Source organism: Ailuropoda melanoleuca, chromosome 17, assembly GCF_002007445.2.
Source record: "Ailuropoda melanoleuca isolate Jingjing chromosome 17, ASM200744v2, whole genome shotgun sequence".
NCBI classification, from domain to species: Eukaryota; Metazoa; Chordata; class Mammalia; order Carnivora; family Ursidae; genus Ailuropoda; species Ailuropoda melanoleuca.
In genome coordinates, this window is record NC_048234.1 from 19,762,090 (window position 1) to 19,768,807 (window position 6,718).

Genomic DNA, 6,718 nt, shown 5'->3' on the forward strand with positions numbered 1-6,718 from the left:
TAATTTTAGAATTCCTTAAATTTTGGTATCTGTTCTTGTGGCTTTAAATAACGTCTGTGTATTGACAGCTTCCTAATTGAAATTCAAGCCCTGACCTAAAGTACTTCAGACTCATTTGTCTACCTGCGGACTTGACATGTCTCTCTTTTTTAAAGTAGGCTCTACCCCCAACTCAGAGCCCAGTGTGCTACGCCCCGACATCTCTCTTTGAATGCATATTTTAAATTTAACATTTCCAAGAAACCCTCTTGATTCCACTTCTTCCCCAAACTTCTTCCTATCTTCTCGGTATCAGTAAATGGCACCACCACCAATCCCGAAAGAGGTCAAGCTTCATTTATCCCCCTCCTTCCTCTCCCATGTCTGAACCAAAGCAAGTTTTGTTGTTGTTGTTTTTTTAAGATTTTATTTATTCATTTGACAGAACGAGAGAGCAAAAGCAGGGGGAGCAGCAGAGAGAGAGGGAGAAGCAGGCTCCCCACCAAGCAGGGAGCTCAATGCAGGACTCTGTCCCAAGACCCTGGGATCATGACCTGAGCTGAAGGCGGACGCTCAACCATCTGAACCACCCAGATGCCCACAAATTTTGTTATTTTTACCCTCAAATACATCTTGAATCTGTCTACTTTTCTCCAGTTATAATGCCTCCTCCCTAGCCCAGGACACCATGATCCTTCCTTGGGCCTACGACAGTAGTCTTCAATGTCTCTGTTTCATTTTTGCTTATTAAAAATCTCTTCATACAGTTACCAAAGAGACTTAAAAATATATATAAATCAGATCATGCCAGACCCCTGCTGTATCAATTAAATGCTTTCAGCACAAATAACAGAAACCCCAGCCAATAGAAACTTAAACCATGAGGAAAATTATTTTCTATTTAACAAAAAGGGTGAAGATCAGTGTTCTCAGGAGTGATTTAGTGGTTTGTTGATGTCATCAAGGACTCAAGTTCTTTCTATCCTTTCCACCCTCCTAAGTCTGTTGACTTTCATCTTCAGACTTGTCTTGGTTGCAGGATGGCTCCCACAGCTCTGGACATCACATCAAAACAGGACAACAGCCAAAGCAGGAAGAAAGGAGGCAAATAGCTTTATTTACTTGTGGCTCTACTGTCAGAAATAAAAATGTTTCTCAGAAGCTTCCAGTGACTTCCCCTTATATCTCATTGTTCAGAATTGTCTTAAATAAATTATGATTCACTCCCTGAAGTGAGACGCATTGCCACCCAAGCAAAACTGGGGCTCCATTAGCAATGAAGAAGAGCTTATGGCTATTAGGTAAGCAATTACATTGTCTGCTCTAACTTTGAGTTCCTTTGCTATCTTATGTCAGCCAACTCTTCGGTGTCATCTCTTAACCTCCTTTGCCCCCTGTCCAGGTCTCTCTTAGTATGCTCACTGGCCTCCTTTCAGTTTCTCAAACATACCAATTTCCTCCCTGACTCCTGGCCTTTTACATTTTGTTGCTCCCTTCACCAGGATATCTTTTCTCTAGTACTTTAGAAGTCCTGCTAGTGGTCATGCTTTTCTTTTTAGATCTTGGATCAAATGTCATCCTCTTAGAGAGGTGTATCTGCCCACTGGGTCTAAATTAGGTTCTTATTCCCTCTCCAACCTATGAACTTCTCTCTCACCCCCAGCACCTGGATTCCTTCCTAGTATTTATCATACTGCTGTTATCTTATGTTCACTTATTATCTTTCCCTGCCTAGGATGTAAAGCCCACAAAGGCATAGACTGTTTCTTATTCACCCTTCTACCTCCACTGTCCAGAACAGTACCTAGCACACAGTAGGTATTCAATAAATATGTGTTGAAAGATGCATAAGGAATGAATGAATGGAAACAAGGATAAAAGGAAAGGTGTGAGATTAAATAAAGACAGAAGAGGGTGGACTATTCCCGCCCACATGGGAGGTGTTCGCACCAAAACCGTGAAGAAGGTGGCCTGGGTTATCACTGAGAAGTCCTACATGTGCCCGGGGAATGACTTCCACACCAACAAGCACGTGTGTGGGGAGATCACCATCATCCCCAGCCAGAAGCTCTGCCACGAGATCACAGACTCTGTCACACACCTGATGAAGCGGATTCAGAGGGCCCCAGGGAGAGGAATCTTCATCAAGCTGTGGGAGGAGGAGAGAGAAAGGAGGGATAATTACACGCTCGAGATCTCAGCCCCGGATCAGGAGATCCTGACACTAAGGAAATGTTGAAACTCTTGAACTTTGGCAGCCTGTCCACCCTGCAGGTCACTCAGCCTGCACTTGGGATGAATTTCAAAACACCACGTGGAGCCTTTTGAATCTTCTGCTGTGCTGTAATATCTTCAATAAACCTTGGACAACCACCTGAAAAAGGTGAGAAAGGAATGGAAAGAGATATATTTTGGTAGGAGAGTAAAGGGTGGATATAATGACATCATCTTAGCCATTGCTGCCTTTGGGGCCTAAATCCCTCGCTCGAGTTCAGTGGATACTTTTTACAAGTCTTGGAACTAAATCAGACTCTTTTCTACTTTCTTATATTGGATCATAAATATAATTCCTTGGAAACGGCTTTGGGTCATAATTAGCCTACTGCTTCCATGGACATAGAACTAGTCAGCTGACATTCAAAGGAGCAAATTAGTTTTTCCTGAGTAGAAATTACTTTAAAATGAAAGGATATGCACTAAGTAGTCCAGAACGCCCAAGGGCAGTCCTTGTGGAAGGGTTTGTGTGGTATTAAGTATTGAGCATACAAAAGCCAGTGAATCAAAGTAGAAGCCAAAGAGGAACATATGAGTCTGACTCATAAACTCTAATAAAGTTTGTGAAATAGATCCCATGTGTGAGTCCAGATCCCAAATGACTTCAAGATTGTTAAAAGCCGTTCAAGTGCAATTTAATTCCTTCCTTGGATGCTTTCCTGCTACTTGGGGAAAATTCTGGAGAAGTGTGTGCACTTAAAGAAATACTCAGATTGCCAGCTCCTGTTTTGGTTAATCATGCAGAGGCCACTAGTCTTATAATACAGTGCTGCTTTTTTCCTTAAAGTGGGTTTCCCCCTGAATCACTTGGAAAGTATTATGTATCTCAGTAATCTCCTGAATCTGCTCTTTGAGGTAAATAGATCCACCATGTTTTCTCTTCTGAATTCTACTGAAGGGCATTTCATAGTGATACCACCAAGAATCCTCTTGATGGGCTATTTTAGGACAGAAGGAAGTTCACACAAGGATATGATTGCTGTCCTTCTTTAAGTATATGTTAAACATTTTTAAATTGTTATTATGAATATATTGATACATGAAAGTATAATAATAAATACCATATATCCATCACCCAGATCAACAATTATGAAGATTTTGCTACATTTGCTTTATTCATTCTTTTTATTCATTTGCTGTAGTATTTGAAAACAAAATCTTAGACATCAGATCATTTTACTACTATATACTTTAATATGTAGACATATATCTAAACAATGTTGATATTTGCCTTGCATAAACACAAGGACATTACCATACCTATCAAAATTAATTGCTTGGTATTATCTAATGCCCATATCACAATCAAATTTCCCCAATAGTCTCAAATATTCTCTTTAAGTTGGTTTGACTCAAGGTCCTCTCCCAATGGTGGCTACATATTACATTTGGTTGTCAGATTTCTGAAGTATTATTTAATGCAGAGCATTTCCCCTGACCTTTTCCCTTCTTTTTTTTTTTTCCTTAAGGTCATTGACTTGTTGCAGACTAACTGGATCAGTTGTTCGATAGAATGACCCATATTCTAGGTGCGTCTCTTTGCTTCCTTGTGGTGTCAGGGACATGTTTCTCCATCCCCCATATTTCCTTTAAGTGAAGTTTGCTCTAGAGCAACACTGTTCAATAGAAGTTTCTGTGATGATGGAAATATTCTACTTGCCCTACCCAGTATAGTAGCCACTAGCCACATATGGCTATTGAACACTTCAAACGTGGCTAGTGCGAGTGGAGAACTGAATTTTAGGTTTTATTTAGTTTTAGTTAATTTGAATTTAAATAGCTATATGAAGCTATCTTAGTGCAGCTCAAGTGGCTTGACTAGATTCAACTTCAACTTTCTTGGCATAAATGTTTCATAGGTGCTCTCTGTGAATCACATAGGGAGACATGATGTCACTGTTAGTGAAGTTAAGATTAATTAGTGGTTTCATTAACTTTTTAAAAAATACAAACTTCGGGGCACCTGGGTGGCTCAGTCATTAAGTGCCTTCAGCTCGGGTCATGATCCAGGGGTCCTGGGATCGAATCCCACATCAGGCGCCCTGCTCAGTGAGAAGCCTGCTTCTCCCTCTCCCACTCCCCCTGCTTGTGTTCCCTCTCTTGCTGTCTCTCTCTCTTTCTCTGTGAGATAAATAAATAAAATCTTTTAAAAAAATAAAAAATATAAACTTCATCTTAATGCAGTTTATGAGAATCAAGGAAAGTGTCCAGCATTGTTCATTGAGCTTTTTTATACATTCACAGTAAAAGAAAGGTGAACTTTTCTCTTCTGTATATCAAACTGTGGAAAAACTAAACTGTTAAAGAACATTTCAGAGAAAGATTTTGGAGAAGGCAGATACAAAACAATTATTTCTTGGGCCTTAAGGCTAGGCCTGTGCTTTTTTTTTTTTTTTTATTTAATTTTTTTGAGAGAGTGGGAGAGAGCGATCGAGGGGAGGAGTAGAGGAAGAGGGACAAGCAGACTCCGTGCCCAGCGCAGAGCCCAACACAGGACTCCATGCGGGGCTTGATTCCACAACCCCCAGATCACAACCCAAGCTGAAACCGAGTCAGGCAACTAACCTACTGAACTACCCAGGCACCTCTGGGTCTGTGCTTTTTTTTAAAAAAAGAAAAAATCAGGGTGCCTGGGTGGCTCGGTCGGTTGGGCATCTGCCTTCATTTTTTTAAAAATTTTTTTAAAAGATTCTATTTATTTATTGGACAGAGAGAGAGAGACACAGCAAGAGAGGGAACACCAGCAAGGAGAATGGGAGAGGGAGAAGCAGGCTCTTCGGTGAACAGGGAGCCCAACTTGGGGCTCGATCCCAGGACCCTGGGATCATAACCTGAGCGGAAGGCAGACGCTTAACAACTGAGCCACCCAGGCGCCCCTGGGCATCTGCCTTCAGCTCAGGTCATGATCCTAGGGTCCTGGGATTGAGCCCTGCGTTAGGCTCCCTGCTCAGCTCAGTGGGGAGTCTGCTTGTCCCTCTCCCTCTGCCCCTCCCCCTGTTCCTGCTCACTTGCTCTCTCTTATAAATAAACAAACAAAAATCTTTAAAAAAAAATCAGTGATCTGAAAATGTATCATTGCTGAAATAATCCAGATTGTTTCCTGTACTTGGATCTTTTTTTTTTTTTTTTTCTTTTCAGGCATTTCCCACAAATGCTAATGAACAGCTCACTTTGGAAACTCAATCTGCTGGTGGTGTTCACATTTGCTAATGAATAATTCACTGTCTCAAAAGATTGTAGGCCTAAAAATGAGTCCGAGTCCAGACATAAACTAATGCCCCAGAACAGGACCTTGGAGGTCTTTTTCACTTATTATTGAATACATCTTCCCTTGGAGAGACAACTTGCTCTAGTAAGTGAGCATGAAGGTGCTGCGGAGAATAGCTCCTTGTTCCTTACCTGCTGCTTTGTCAGACCACCGGGTGGCCCTTCTTTGTACTGTAGAAAGGAGCTGATGACAGGATAGAGGGCAGGACCGTGGTTCTAAAACCTGGTTTGACTAACTCTATCCCTTCCAGACTCTGGTGAAAACGACAGCCTCTCTTCCCAGGAAAATGCCCATATACACATGCAGGAAACGTTGGCTATTATTTCAGGGGCTTAGGACCCCTGAGCCAGCCAGGGGTCACAGAGTAAGACACACTGCACTGGAAGCAGAAAAGCAACCACGCTTGCAGGGGTGTTTTCACGGCGTGCAGCATACATGATGCTGCCCCAAAGCTCAGGAATCTAGTGTCTGGTCCTCCCTAGAGAGTCGGATTTAGGCTTTTTATTGTTTGATGTTTTCTACTTGTTTTAATTTGTTTTCTTCTTTGGACTAGATAATGCAAATACTTGGCAAAAATATTCAAAGAGTACCTAAGGATATTCAATGAAAAGGAAGTTTCTTTTCTCTCTCTCTCCCTTTCTCAACTCTAGGGCCCCTCCCCCGGAGCATCCACTATTAGCAGTTTCCAGTGTATCCTTTCAAGAATAGTCTAAGCATGTATGCACATATCGTATTCCTTTTCTCTACCAAATGGCAGCATACTTCACACATTTTTTTGTTTGATGCCTTTTGACCCCCTTAGTCCTATATTTTAGAGAGTATTTATTGCTATGATGTACAGCTCTGTTTTATTCATTTTCCATGCTGCATAGTGTTCTGCCTTAAGGCTTAAGCATAATTGATTGAATCTGACCCTACTTAATGAACATTTAGGTGGTTTCCAGTGTCTTTTTTTTTTTTTNTTTTTTTTTTTTTTTTTTTTAGATTTATTTATTTTAGAGGTGGGAGGGGCAGAGGGAGAGGGAGAGACGGTCTAAGCGGACTCCGTGCTGATAAGGGAGCTGGATGCGGGTCTCGATCTCAGGACCCTGAGATCACCACCTGAGCTGAAACCAAGAGGTGGTCGCTTTACACACTATACCACCCAGGCACCCCTACCCCCCTGCCCCAGTATCTTTTTTTTTTTTTTAAAGATTT

General features: G+C 41.6%; 1 pseudogene; it reads left to right on the forward strand.

The window, feature by feature from the left end:
* The first annotated feature begins 500 nt into the window (after window positions 1-500).
* LOC105239820 lies at window positions 501-6,468 on the forward strand (annotated as a pseudogene).
* The last annotated feature ends 250 nt before the right edge of the window (window positions 6,469-6,718 follow it).